The sequence below is a fragment of the Adiantum capillus-veneris genome, chromosome 1 (assembly GCF_014529385.1).
Source record: "Adiantum capillus-veneris isolate H3 chromosome 1, ASM1452938v2, whole genome shotgun sequence".
In the NCBI taxonomy this organism is placed as follows: domain Eukaryota; kingdom Viridiplantae; phylum Streptophyta; class Polypodiopsida; order Polypodiales; family Pteridaceae; genus Adiantum; species Adiantum capillus-veneris.
The window spans coordinates 192,750,485-192,763,655 of record NC_140931.1 but is presented as its reverse complement, the minus strand read 5'-3'; positions in this window follow the sequence as shown (position 1 = coordinate 192,763,655).

The following is a 13,171-nucleotide window of genomic DNA, read 5'->3' as shown; positions in this document are numbered from 1 at the left end:
TTTTCACCGGGTGTTTTGGGTTGGGGTTTTGGTTTATACACCATAGGGAGAGCGAACTATTGGTGTTAGTAGGGTCTCCTTCAAGTTCTGTGGTGTTTCGTGTCCGTTTGATGGGTATTTGGCTCGAGAAAGCATTGTAGGAAATCTCCTCTTATGTACTCTGAAGGCTGTAGCTTAGACATTGGGTAGAGACCTCTGTAGGAATTAGTTAGGAGTCGGTCGAGTGTAGGTTGACACCCTATGCTTGCTTCCACGTGCCTGTGGGTCGAGCTTCGTCCTTAGTTGACAAATCTTGTTAAGTGAGTTCTCGCTGTGCTGACGTCCGTCACGGCGTATCCGTCCAACATTAGCGCCGCTGCTACCGGGGACAAAAACCCTAGGTAGGTGACCAAGACTAGTCCTTGAGGATAGGGATTCTTTGGCTTGCCAAGAGTCTTGTTTTACATTTAGATAGGATCAGAGTAGTTCTTAGAGGGAGTCTAGGGAGCGTGTGTCTGGCCTAGATCCTTCGACTTAGGTAGACTTATATAGTTTTTTGTTTTTAGTTGAGTGTGGTATAGAGAGTAGGAGTTGGAGTGGTAGAAGCGGTGAGAGGAGAGCTTGAGAGTTCGGAGAGGCCAGGAAGCAACCAAAACACCATTATCACCATTTCACATGATGAATAAGAGTAGGGTAAGTAGGACATCATGATTTATGATCTAGAGCACTTCATGCATGTATACTTGCTGTTAAGTTCATCACAAGGTTGTTAAAGACACAAAAGTGTGCTTGAAAGCTGAAGTGAAGTCCAAAAGTTACTGTGAGTGTTTCTGATAGAGCTACAGAGCATCAGGAGCATTTCTGTCAGGAAAAAATTACATTTTAATCCAAGAGACATCCTACGCGTAGGATGTCTACAGGCTAATCTGGTGGAAATTTTGGACTTTTGAGTTGATCGGTGTGTTCAGAAGGTAGGTTTTACCCTATTTTCACTTGGAAAGTGGAAATTTGACCTTATCTTGACAGGATAAGGCCAGATAGACAGAAATTGCCAGAAATCCTACCCAAATTGTGCCAAGGCATTATTTTAATACCAAAACCATAGGATGCCTCCATGAGCATGATCTGCATGATATATTGAGTGACTAAGAGAGGTTTGATCTCAATTGGGTGAGAAACTTGGGTTCTAAGCAGACTTTAGCATCTTTGACTGAAAAAGGCTGGAACAACTAAAATTGGGGACTTTTGAAATCCAAACCAAAATCTAAGCATACCACTGGGTTGTTGACATCAAGGGGAAGCTGTGGGTCAAGTATGGGGTCAAATAGGCCAAACAGACATCCTACGCGTAGGATGTGTTTTGGGTGATTTGGCACTCCAAATCCATATTTGAGCATACCAAGGTGATCAGCACCTCAAGAGGAGTCTGTGATTTGCAATTGAATCCTTTTTTAGAAATAAGACATGCTATGCGTAGAATGTCTAATGCATGAAATTGAAGCCAGAAACTGACTGTAGGCATAGCAGGGTGTCGTATAGCCTGAGGCAAGTCTCCTAGTCAATTTTGGTCCAAATTGGAGTTGATTAGACTTGTCAGACCAATAGCAGGCTGCTGGAATAGATTTCTAACCAATTGATCAACTTATAGGTGTCCAAATCAAAAAGTAAAAATAGTTGTGGACTCAGCACATCAAGGGGAATCCATAGTGCAAAAATCCAAGAAAAACAGAGCAAGAGACATCCTACGCATAGGATATCTACAAGGGCTTAATGAAGTGAAAATTTAATTGAGCTTATATAGTGATGTTCCATTTGACTTAAGGGTTCCAGAAATTCTTTCAGAAGTGAATTTGGACCTTGTTTGACCTTTTGACTGAGCAAAGACTGAATTTAGACTTTTCAGGTAAATTGACCAACATCCGAGGGAAGTACAGTTCCAGATTAGCAGACCTAATCCAGAACATCAGCAGTGTATAAAATATAGTGGTGGTTGAGGTTAACTCTCCAGTTGTACCAATCATTACTAAGATCACCTCGAGCGGTTAAATGCTTTGATTCGATTGCCGAAATTAAACGCTTGTGTACAGGTATATTCAGCAGCAAAGCAAGAAGTTGTGCGGAGACTGATCCTTTGCCACGTGAGTGGTTGGATTTGTGTTAAGTTGCATTGCTAAGTTTGATGAATTTAAGATCAGAAAGACACATTTTTAGAGACCAAAAGGTGGCAGGTGATCAAGGTAGCTTAGTGTCCACCGAGGAGAGTGTAACTCAGGTAAGACTAGATCCACTAGCACCGATTATTGAGGAGGGTAGTGATACTGACACTTCATCAAACAAATACTTCTTCATGATGGGTAGTCAACAGCCAGGAGGTTTCACCTATTACAGACCAATGCCAACTGGAATCACCTCCCTAAATCCTTTGAATGATTCCAAGTTCACTGTAATATTCTTAGAAGGAACAAACTCGAGGGGAGCCCTAGCCTATTCTGATTATTGAGGACGCAAGAGCATTTGTATTGAAGAAAGACCGGCTCAGAGACTGGAGATAAATTCGAGTCTATGATGATGGAGATAGATTCCGAGACGAAAAGGGGAACCACTATCTGATAGTTAGTAACCCTGAGGATTACAATAGATATGGAGATAACGTGGCGAAAGGGAAAATGGTTTGAGAAACTCAAGAACCCCCACCAAACATTGATCGACCTGGAGCGCTTTTTATGTATGATAAGAAAACAACCAGGGTGTCAACATATAATGAGAATGTGGGAATTTACAAGCATGGGAGAGAGGGAATAGTTTCTTAATTTCGTTGCAAAGAACCCTACCCAAACGAGTTAAGCAAAGACAAGGTTCTTTACTTATTCTCTTATGAAATTGCTATGGGGAAGGATATCGTTTTTGTTGATAGGTACGGGCGAGAATACAAACGTATTCTCCCAGAGGAGGTAGAAAAGGCAAAAGCTCTAGGAGCATCAACATATGCCCCCGAAGAAGTGCCAAGAGCCACCTACACTCCTAGCAAGTCGACAAATCCATTTTTAGAAGAGTATGACATGACTTCGCATTCTACCCGACAACAGACATTCAACAACCAAAACCAACCAGTAACCCAGCCATCATTGCAGGCATGGCTTCGACAGAGTGCAACATTAGAACAAGACCAAAACCGAGATGGTTATCAAGCCGTACGGGGGCTAAGGGATTTACAAGAACCACCACTCTATTCATGGAATCAAGGCGAGAGTAAGCCAAAAACTCAAGGGTCAACAGAGCCTGAAAGACCACCCATAGAACAAGTTCGACGAGATGAATCATCTCTTGCAAGAACTGCTGGAAATTATGGCTTAGGAGTACCACTGGGAGAGGAAACCGCCTACTACAGAAGGCTAGAGGAGGTATACAGAGCATTCTTTCCTTTGGAGATAGATTTGATAACAAGGAAGACAGATACATACAACAAACAATTCGACAAACAAAAAACTTCCAATAGATTGCAGGACGGCTGTATCATCTAGGCTCGGACCAAATTCTACGATTATGTATAAATCCGAAGGAATTCGAGTGTTATCTTAAAGAAGCACATGTCCAAGATTGTGCATTTCATTGTTCAACAATGAAAAAACACAAAAGACTGAAGCAATTAGGGGTTTATTTGCCAACTATGTATGCTGACACACATGCTTATGTTAACAATTGTACTATATGTAGTGCCAAATGACCAGTGGATCACGCGACATTGTTTCAGGTAAACATTGCACCTGCATGGAGTGAATATATCATTGACTTCTTAACCACAAGGACGTTTCCTGAAAACATAACAAGAGCACGGAAAAGGGCTATAGAGCTGGAGGCTTGTGACTTTCAGTTAATTGGGAACCAACTCTATAAGCAAGGAAAGGACAATCAACTTAGAATCTGTGCAAGTGAAAGTGAATACCTGTTGATTCTAGAGCACGCACATGGAGGAATAACTGGAGGCCATTTTTTAGGCGATAAGACGACAAAAATTGTCTTAACCATAGGAATATGGTGGCCTACATTGCATATGGATGCTGAAGAGTTTGTAAAGCGTTGTGACGCATGTCAGCGCACCAAGGTGCCGATAAAGAGAGATGAGATGCCACTACGGCCAATGATGGGGGTACGGCCAATGATGGGGGCAAGGGCATTGTAAGGTCTCTACTTTCAAATTGCACACAAGTTCTATTACGCATTTCCATTTTTTTGAACCATCACTCCTTATTTAAGATATTCGAGTTCAAATTATGAATCATAGGTTGAGAAAACCTAGAAATTAAAATTTACGCTACAAAATTCTGACATATTTAGCCATATGAATCACTAACTAACTTATTGCAAGACTTATTGTAGAATTTTCTTTTACTACTGTAAAGTTAATATAAGACTGTAAAGTTTAACTTAAAAATGTAAAGTAAATTATCATTAAGGAAATAAATAAAATAATTATAAAGACAAAAGAATACACAGGGATGACAAATGAAGGCACATGGACTCACATAGGAGGGGACAAAGTGGGACACACTGTCACATGAAAAGGAGAGGCTAGTCTTGACTAATCATAATGAGGGGGGGCTGTGTGGCCTTATCTTTTGATGATAATGACAAAGTGGTCAAGCTGATGGGTACCACAAGGGTACCAAACACGCGGGTATTTTTTTTGGGAAGAAAAATTGGACGTTTTCTTTTCTGCTATAAATAGAGCATCCATACTCACACTTTAGACATAGAGATTGCCTCTATAGCGCTCACGAAGTGCTACCACTTCTCCTAGAGAGAAGGCGTCCACAAACCACTAAGAGAGCAAAAACTCTAGTGGACTAATAAGGTGCGTATCAATTAAGCATTCAATTAACTTTAGGAATGATGTATGTGTGCTATCTCTTACTCTAATTTCTCTAATAGATTAGTAAGATTCAATTAGTTTTAAGAAGGATATGTGTGTATGTCTACTATCTCTTACTCTAATCTCTCTAATAGATTAGTAAGATTCAATTAGCTTAAAGAAGGATATGTGTGTGTGTGCTATCTCTTACTGTAATCTCTCTAATAGATTAGTAAGATTCAATTAGTTTTAAGAAAGATATGTGTGTGTGTGTGCTATCTCTTACTGTAATCTCTTTAATAGATTAGTAGGATTCAATTAACTTTAGAAAAGATGTGTGTGTATGTTTTCTTTTACTCCAATCTCTCTAAGTATATCTACTCTCTCTAGTTAGTACATCTTCACTGTTAACTTATGCATAGTTAATTGAAAGTTAATACATAAGAGAACTCATCATATTCTTATTATACATGATGAAATTTTCATTCACCAATTTTATTGTCAATTAGATTAAGTAGAATTTTGAATAATACTAAAAATTGATTTAGTTGAAGTATAGAAATTGAAGTTAGAATTGGATTAGAAATGTGAAGCATAAAAATAATGCATTCCGATCCTAAACTTTCACTCATAGTTTACACACTTAATTTTTGATTAATTACGATTAGTAAATATTTGATGTATAGAAATTAGATGTCGAACAACAACAATAAGTATAAATCCGAGCTGGCGAGGGTTCAAATTACAGACTCTCTTTGGAAACAAGAGATTACTAGGGAAATTGACCAATTTAAAGTTCTAAGTGTATAACATAAATGCAGTACAAAAAAATGGCTCCAAAGCGTGCTCGAACCCGAGGCGCTAATGATCATGAAGCTGGTACAAGTAATGGTGGAACCCCTGCGGAACATGCTATGTCTCCACCAATCGGACCAATCGGAGCTATGGTACAGGTTAGTATTGCAGTTTCAAGTTATGCATCATTGCATATGCGAGACCATAGGAATATATTATTTACCTTATGAAAAGAAAACACGGACCGAAACCACGGGGCTTAATCCCAAGAAACTCGTCATATGTTTGACAAGTAGGAAAGATTGTCTGGTTAAACTGGTTGCTATAGGAAAGAATGTTTGTTCAAAACCTTCGGTATGACTTCTCTCAAGTCTCTCTACTTATTAGCGCTGGCATTATGTGGCAGTTGCTGAGGCGTGAGATGACGCCCAGGATGGCACCGCTGATGCTGTGGTGGGAGTACACCCAGATTAGCCTAGCTGGATACTGCAGTTTTGTTTTACTGTGGCGCGAGGATGATGCCCAGATTGGCACCGTTGTTGCTGTGGTGGGAGTACGTCTAGATTAGCACAACGAGTACTTGTCGAGCGGTATGGGACGCTCATGAGGACAAGGGTTTTTATAAATAATGTATATACCGATCGGACATAATAGCGCCAGTAGAGATTCTAGTGAACCTAATCCAAGGGTTGTTGGTTAAAAATTGGACGACTTCTTATTTGACTATTATTTGTAATACTGTTTGAAGGGCTGTTTTAACGAAACAGTATCATAAATAAAATAAAGGAACATGTATGTTTTAATAGTGTGGTAGTAATTAGATAACAAAAGAAGGGTGAGTGTGGTGTGGAAAGTGGGAGAATGATACGCCGACGGTATCATTCTATGGATGGGTGGACGCGATGAGTCGGGTAACTTTCCAACGCTAGAATTTTTTTTTATTAGTCATAAATCTTAAAAGAGATAAACCTTGGCAGCTGTGCTTCTGAAACATGGGGAAAAACCCGCACAGGTTGGTCACTCTAAAATTTATACTTTTAGGTATAATTGATTATAGATAGTTTTTAGATAGGGTTATGGTGGTCACGCTCCGCCATAGCGAGATATGACCAATCCTTCACTAACGGTTCATGCCCGTGGCTACGTAGTAGCTAAGGAAATGTCCGTTGGTTTTTCTTTCTCAAGGCATAAGTGACCTAGTGCCGGCCTTTTGACACAACTTACACGTTTTGCACCAATGGTGTACATCACGGTTGAGGCTAGGCCATATGAAGCCTGCCTGCAAGATTTTCCTACTTGTTATGTCTAGGGCAAAGTGACCACCACAAACCCCGTCGTGACAGCTAGCAATTACTCCCGTGATTTCGTGAGAGAGAGGGACCTTCCTGAGTATTTGGTCCTTACCCTTACATTACAAACCATCATTGATGAGTCGATACCTTGTGGCCTTCCGCGTCAGCCATTGCTTCTGTCCCTTTGTTAAATCTGATGGGCATTCCCCTGTTTCCAAAAAATGCATGATGTCAGGCAAGGCATCACTGCCTTGAAATAGAGGGAGCTTTAGTTTTATTGTTCCAACCACCACTTCCTGTAGTCTTTCACTTGCTAGGGCATCTGCTTCTTGGTTTTGAGCCCTTGGGATATGGTGTATTTGAACTTCTTCAAACTTACCCAACAAGGTTTTTACACCACTTAAGTGAGTCCTTAAACTAGGATTCTTGCATGTCCATGCTCCATTTACTTGCCTTACCAGAAGTAGAGCATCCCCAAATACATTAAGGCATTGTACACCTTGTGAGATGCACCATTGTAGACCCTTGGTTAGTGCGGCATACTCAGCTTCATTGTTAGAATGTGAATCTAACAATTGGCCCAACGAAAATACCTTTGTCCCTTTGTCATCAAAGACCACTATGCCTGCAGCTGCTTTGTCGGACGCTCGCTTGTAGGCTCCATCAAAGTAGAGAGAGTATGCTCCTTCTACCATCGGTGGTACTGGAGGTAATCGGACTTCTCCTTCCTTAGATTGCTTCTCCTTCCTTTCAAAGACTTGGTAGGTCATGAGTCCCCCCAAACTTGCCCTTGTCATGCTTTCTACCTGTACCGTGTAGTCAAACTCTTGCAGACAAACTAGCCATTTAGTAATTCTAGCAGACACATCCATGTGTTGTACAACATAGGGAAATATTTCATCCGTGGTTAGAATCACAAATTGCTTAGGCAGCAAATATGACCTAAACTTTGTAGTTGCAAATCTAAGAGCTAGGACTAAGTGTTCCACATGGGTGAAACCTTTCTCTCCTGCTGTCATCATTCGACTAGAGAAGTAGATTGGCCTCATGAAAGATGTCGTCTTATCCTTTTGGAGTAGCACAGCCCCCAATGAGTCATCACCAACACTTGAGGTGACATAGAATTTTTCATCCCACTTAGGTGGTGAGATAGTTGGCAGAGTGGCTAAGACCTCCTTTACCTTGTTGTAGTGATGTTCGCTTTCCTCGTCCCAAGTGAAAGTTGATCTTTGAGTGAGTTGTTGCAGTGGTAGAACAAGTTGTGATAGTAGATGTATGAATCTACTTAATTACCTCACCTTCTGTAGAAAAGAGACCAGTTGGCGTGCGGTCGTTGGTGAAGGTAGGGCTATGAGTGCGGACACCTTACTTGGGTCGGCGTTGATACCTTTTGCTGAAATTTAATGGCCTAGTAGAATGACTTTACTCTCCCTAATGTGGCATTTATCCACATTTAATTGCCCACCTAGGCTCTGAAACCTGGCCAAACCTTCAGTTACCTTTTCTAAATGTGAAATACGGGAGCTATATATACAAAAATCATCAATGAACACTCTTATGGATGTTCCAAAGAACGGTTGAAAAACATATGTGACATATCTTTGGAATGTGGCAGGTGCATTTGTGAGACCAAATGGCATAACCTTGTATGCAAAACAACCCCATGGCGTGATAAAAGTGGTTTTTAGCTGATCTTCCAAGGCTATGCATATTTGAAAGTATCCAGAATAACCATCACAGACGGTATAGCATTCAAAACCCGCTACTTCATTCAGAATTTCATCCAAGAAAGGGAGAGGAAAGTGGTCTCTCTTTGTAGCTGCATTTAGTGGTTTGTAGTCAACACAGACCCTCCACTTACCATTCTTTTTAGGCGTCACCACTACGGGTGACACCCATTCTGATTTTTCTACAGGATAGATGAATCCCGCCTCCAGCAGTTTCCTTACCTCGGCCAAGAGTGCCTTTTCTTGTATGACCCCCAATCGTCGTAGCTTTTGCACAACTGGTTTTACCCCTTTCTTCAGCTTAATATGATGTTCCACCACTGTAATGCCTGTGATTCTTTCATAGTTGTCAATGAACAGGTTAGGAAATCCCATCAACATTTGCAAAAAACTATCTTTCTCCTCAAGTGTTAATTCCGTAGACAACATACCCTTCAACCTACTTCCTCCTAGGCCAGTTGATTTGTTCTCCTCTTCATTGGGTTGCCCTTTTGGTGATGGATCACCAGTTGTGCTTACCCTTTGTGGATCCTTCATAATGATACCCATCACATCAATGGAACTGTCACTTTCGTCAGTGGATGTAGTCTCCTCCTCAGAACTGGAAGATTCGCTAGTGGTTTCATCTGCCGATGTTTCCAGATTCATTTGCTTCTGCTTGCCAATCCTCATGTCGTAGTAGATTGTCTCCCCTTTCTTACCGGTCATGCGTAGAAGGCCAGTACCCCAGTCCTGTTTTGCCTTCATGGCCATCAACCATGGCCTTCCCAAAATTAGTGGATAGCCCTCCCCCTTAGTAGGCATTACAAAAACATCTACCTCTACCTCAGTGTTGAAAGCTTTGATTTTCATGGCACTTACCACACCCACACACTTTACTTTTGCGTTGTTTGCCATCTTTGCCTTGCATGGAGAAGGCCTGTCAACCTCGAGCCCTAATCGAAGCATCATAGCTTCGCTCATTACACAGATTTGTGCACCTCCATCAATGTAGGTGTTTCAAACCCTCTTTCCTTTTATGTTTACGTCGACAATTGGAAGGATGTCATCCATGTTACATCCCGAAATTGCTCCGGCTACCTTTGTTTTGGAGCGTCTTGTACTTACCATTTTAGACCATTGTCGCCTTACTTTTGGTGCAAGATGTAGCAGCTGTGGCCATGTAATCTTCGGTCCTTGCTCTGCCACATCCAATGTTAGATCATAGGGCTTAGAACTTTCCCCTAGCTGGAAGTCGGTGATGCCCAATTTCCGTCGTGGCCTGGATGGCCTCTTGCTAGTTTCTCCTCTCATGCTTCTCTCATCATCCGATTGTGTAGCTTTCTCCCTCCTAGCTCTTTTCACAGTCATGGCTTCAAGTGGTTCTAAAAAGGTTACCTTCTCCTTACCCTTGTCCCTCTCCTTTGCTCTGGGTGGATCCACTACTATGGCTTTTCCTTTCTCTTCTAGCCTTATGATGTTTACAGGGCAATCAGGTGGTGGGGCTGGTGGAAGAGGTGGGATGGATGCTTGTAGTGGTGTCTGGGGTGGACGTAGAATTTGTGTTGGTGGGGGTGGTGCTCGGGGTGGGGGTGTTCTTTCTCTAGGGGGTGACAATTGGTTCCTCCTACCTCCTCTATTATAGTTTTGTCGTGGTTTGGGACAGTAGTACATACCGTGACCGTCTTCTCCGCAGTTGTAGCAATGATACTCCTTGTTTAGTCGTCGTGCTCTTCCAGGGTCTTGATCTCTTTCTTGACTCCTCCCTTGTTGTATTAAGTGGAATAGACAAATTCTGCAGTTGGTCAGTAATATGGGCCAACATATCTTGTTGGTCATCTCTTACCCCAAGAGCCGGTGGTGGTGGTGGAATGGTGGTTGTTGTAGTTGCTGGTCGACACGATGTTCCTGATTCTGTTGACTCGGTTTCTTTGGCTTTCATTCGCAGCTTCTTGTCTTTAAGGCGAGCAATCTCAACGGCTAACTCGTACGTAGCCGGGAATCTACCTTTCACCTTCTCCTTGAGAAGCGGCCATAAGCCATGCGTGAACCGATCTTTTTTTAGTAAGTCGGGTGCAGCTTCCCCCCTAGCCAGTGACTCAACCCACCGTTCCCACAAATCCACAAATTTGGACACATAGGTGGCATATTCTAAAAGACCATCCTGCTTCAAGTCTCTCAACTTGTCCCACAACTTTTCTGAAGTGGTACCTCCCCCAAAGCGCCTCTTAAAAGCGGTTTTTAAGGGTTCCCAGTCATCCTTGGTTGCTTGTGGAAGTGCATTGTACCATGATCTAGCTTCTAGCTTCATGAGATGCTTAAAGATTCTAACCCGGGATTCATCCGTATCTTTGTTGCTCACTACACATGCTACGTCAAAGTCATCTAGGAAGTCTGTTACCAAATCCTCCCCCTTCTTTCCTTTAAATGTTGGAAATGCTACACTTGCCATGATTACTGAGAGAGAGCTAGAAAGACACACTGCTTAACTTGCAAAAGTTTTTTTCTTCTTTACAAGGAGGCGTGTATACCCTCTTATACTAGGACATAGATTAAAACTTCAAACGGTACATTGCCTTGTACCAAAGGTAAGACAAATGGTTGATCTAATGCCAGAACCTCCAAAAACCGCTCCCCACCCAATGACGTGCTGGTAGTGAGCCTTCAAATCTAGTATTACCTTGATTGAGCGTACACGTGTTGGTATGTGTGATCTGTCTTGAGGTAGGTTGTACTGATTCATGTGAAGCTTAGAGGTGCTTAGTCACTGTCCAAGCTTGTGGGAGAGGGTGGTTTTCTTTCCTGAAACAAACTCAGTAGATCCCTAGTTTCTCTAGTGAGAGTGTGAGCCAATGCTTCCGTTATCTGTGCTGCAGCATCAGGTGCGACTTGAAAACTGACTGTGATAATTACCTCGGTGACTTGAGTTACCCGATTCTCAAAGTAGAATAGTGTTGATTCTCTATTGTGTAGAGCTCCTTCCATTTTGTTATCGTGGGTTGGTTCTAGGTTGCGGACATGGTTTCGACCTTCTCCTTCTTCTTCTTGGCACTTGGCCTATGTATATCCACTGGGTTTTGCATGTTGGTTGACTCTCCCACTGCAAATCGATTACCGTTACGCCTGGCACTCGAGCTTCGATGGAGATGCGGAGTTTGTCTAGTTGTGCTTGGAGCTCTTCTTCTTCTGTCGTCCAATTAGCAAATCCTGCTAGCCATTCATCCATTCACAATAGTTTAGGGGTTTCAGTCTTGTAAACTGAAGGGTTTCATGAAAAGATCCTCAGTGGGGGCACCAAATGACGGGAGCAAAGCGAACCCTGAACCCCCGACGGCCTCTAAAACACCGGGGGATCAAATGGAGCGCCCCGAGCCTGTCATGGTAAAGCAAACAGGGGGCGCCACCTAGCTTCAGCGGCTAGGATGCAAACAACACACCACCATAACAAAGTTTTCATCCAAGAGAGATGGATGCTTGGGAGTAATGATGAAGAGGAAAGGGAATGAGATCAAGTGAGAGAGAGAGAGAGAGAGAGAGAGAGAGTGAGGGAGGGGGTATAGCGACTTAGTACTTAGGCACCACAAAAGGATGGCGAATCCGCACACCCTTCACACATACACAAGCTCACTCCAAAACACAAGACTAGGTGGCGATTCCGCACACCTCACATGGGAAAAACATTGCAAGAAAACATACTCACAAAACCTCAAGCTTTATTTAGAGAATTAGGCGATGAAATGGGGAGCATAGGGAAGGGGAATGAGAAGGGAGAGAGTGGTAGAGAACATGGCGGATAGGTGGGAGTTGATGGCGAAGACTCGCACGAAGATTATGGCCATCATCCTTCATTTAGTTTCCCTTCATCTTCCATAACCAAGGGTGTAGAGGTCATGCTCAAGACAAGCATGGTGATTGCGGTGATGGTGATGGTGATGGTGTGGGTGTGTGTGTGTGCACTAGGCACACACAATGCATAGTGTGTTCTTTGGTGATGTTGTGTGTGTATTAGTGTGATGGTGACCCCTCTTTATATAGGGGAGGAGGGGGGAGAAATTCTAGAATTTAGAAATGAAGAAATCATTATCTACATAGGCCATGTGACTGTGGGCCCCACTTGTCTGGCTGTGTGTATATGTGCCAGAATAGCAGTCTCATGAGAGAGAGACTAAGAGAGAGAGATGGGTTGATGAAAAAAAAGTGAGAGGTGACATGCAGAATAAAGTAATTACAAGAGGGGAGAGAGGGGAGTGTGTTCAGAGGTGAATCTGTGTGCAGATGTGTGTGAACACAAGAAAAATCAGGTAACCACCGGGTGGGGATGGGTCTGTGGGCACCTTTTTCAGTGAAACTGAGTGTGTGTGAGTGTGGGGGAGGTTATTTAGCTACAAGACAAGAGACATGGCGCCCTTTAGAGAGAGAGGGGGATATTTGGGTCATGGGATATGATAGGAGAGAGAAAGAGGGGGTGGGGTATACTATTTTGGAAGATAGGGTAAGTTGCATGTGAGTTAGGGTGCATTGTTGGTGAGTTATAATGCATTATTGGTGAG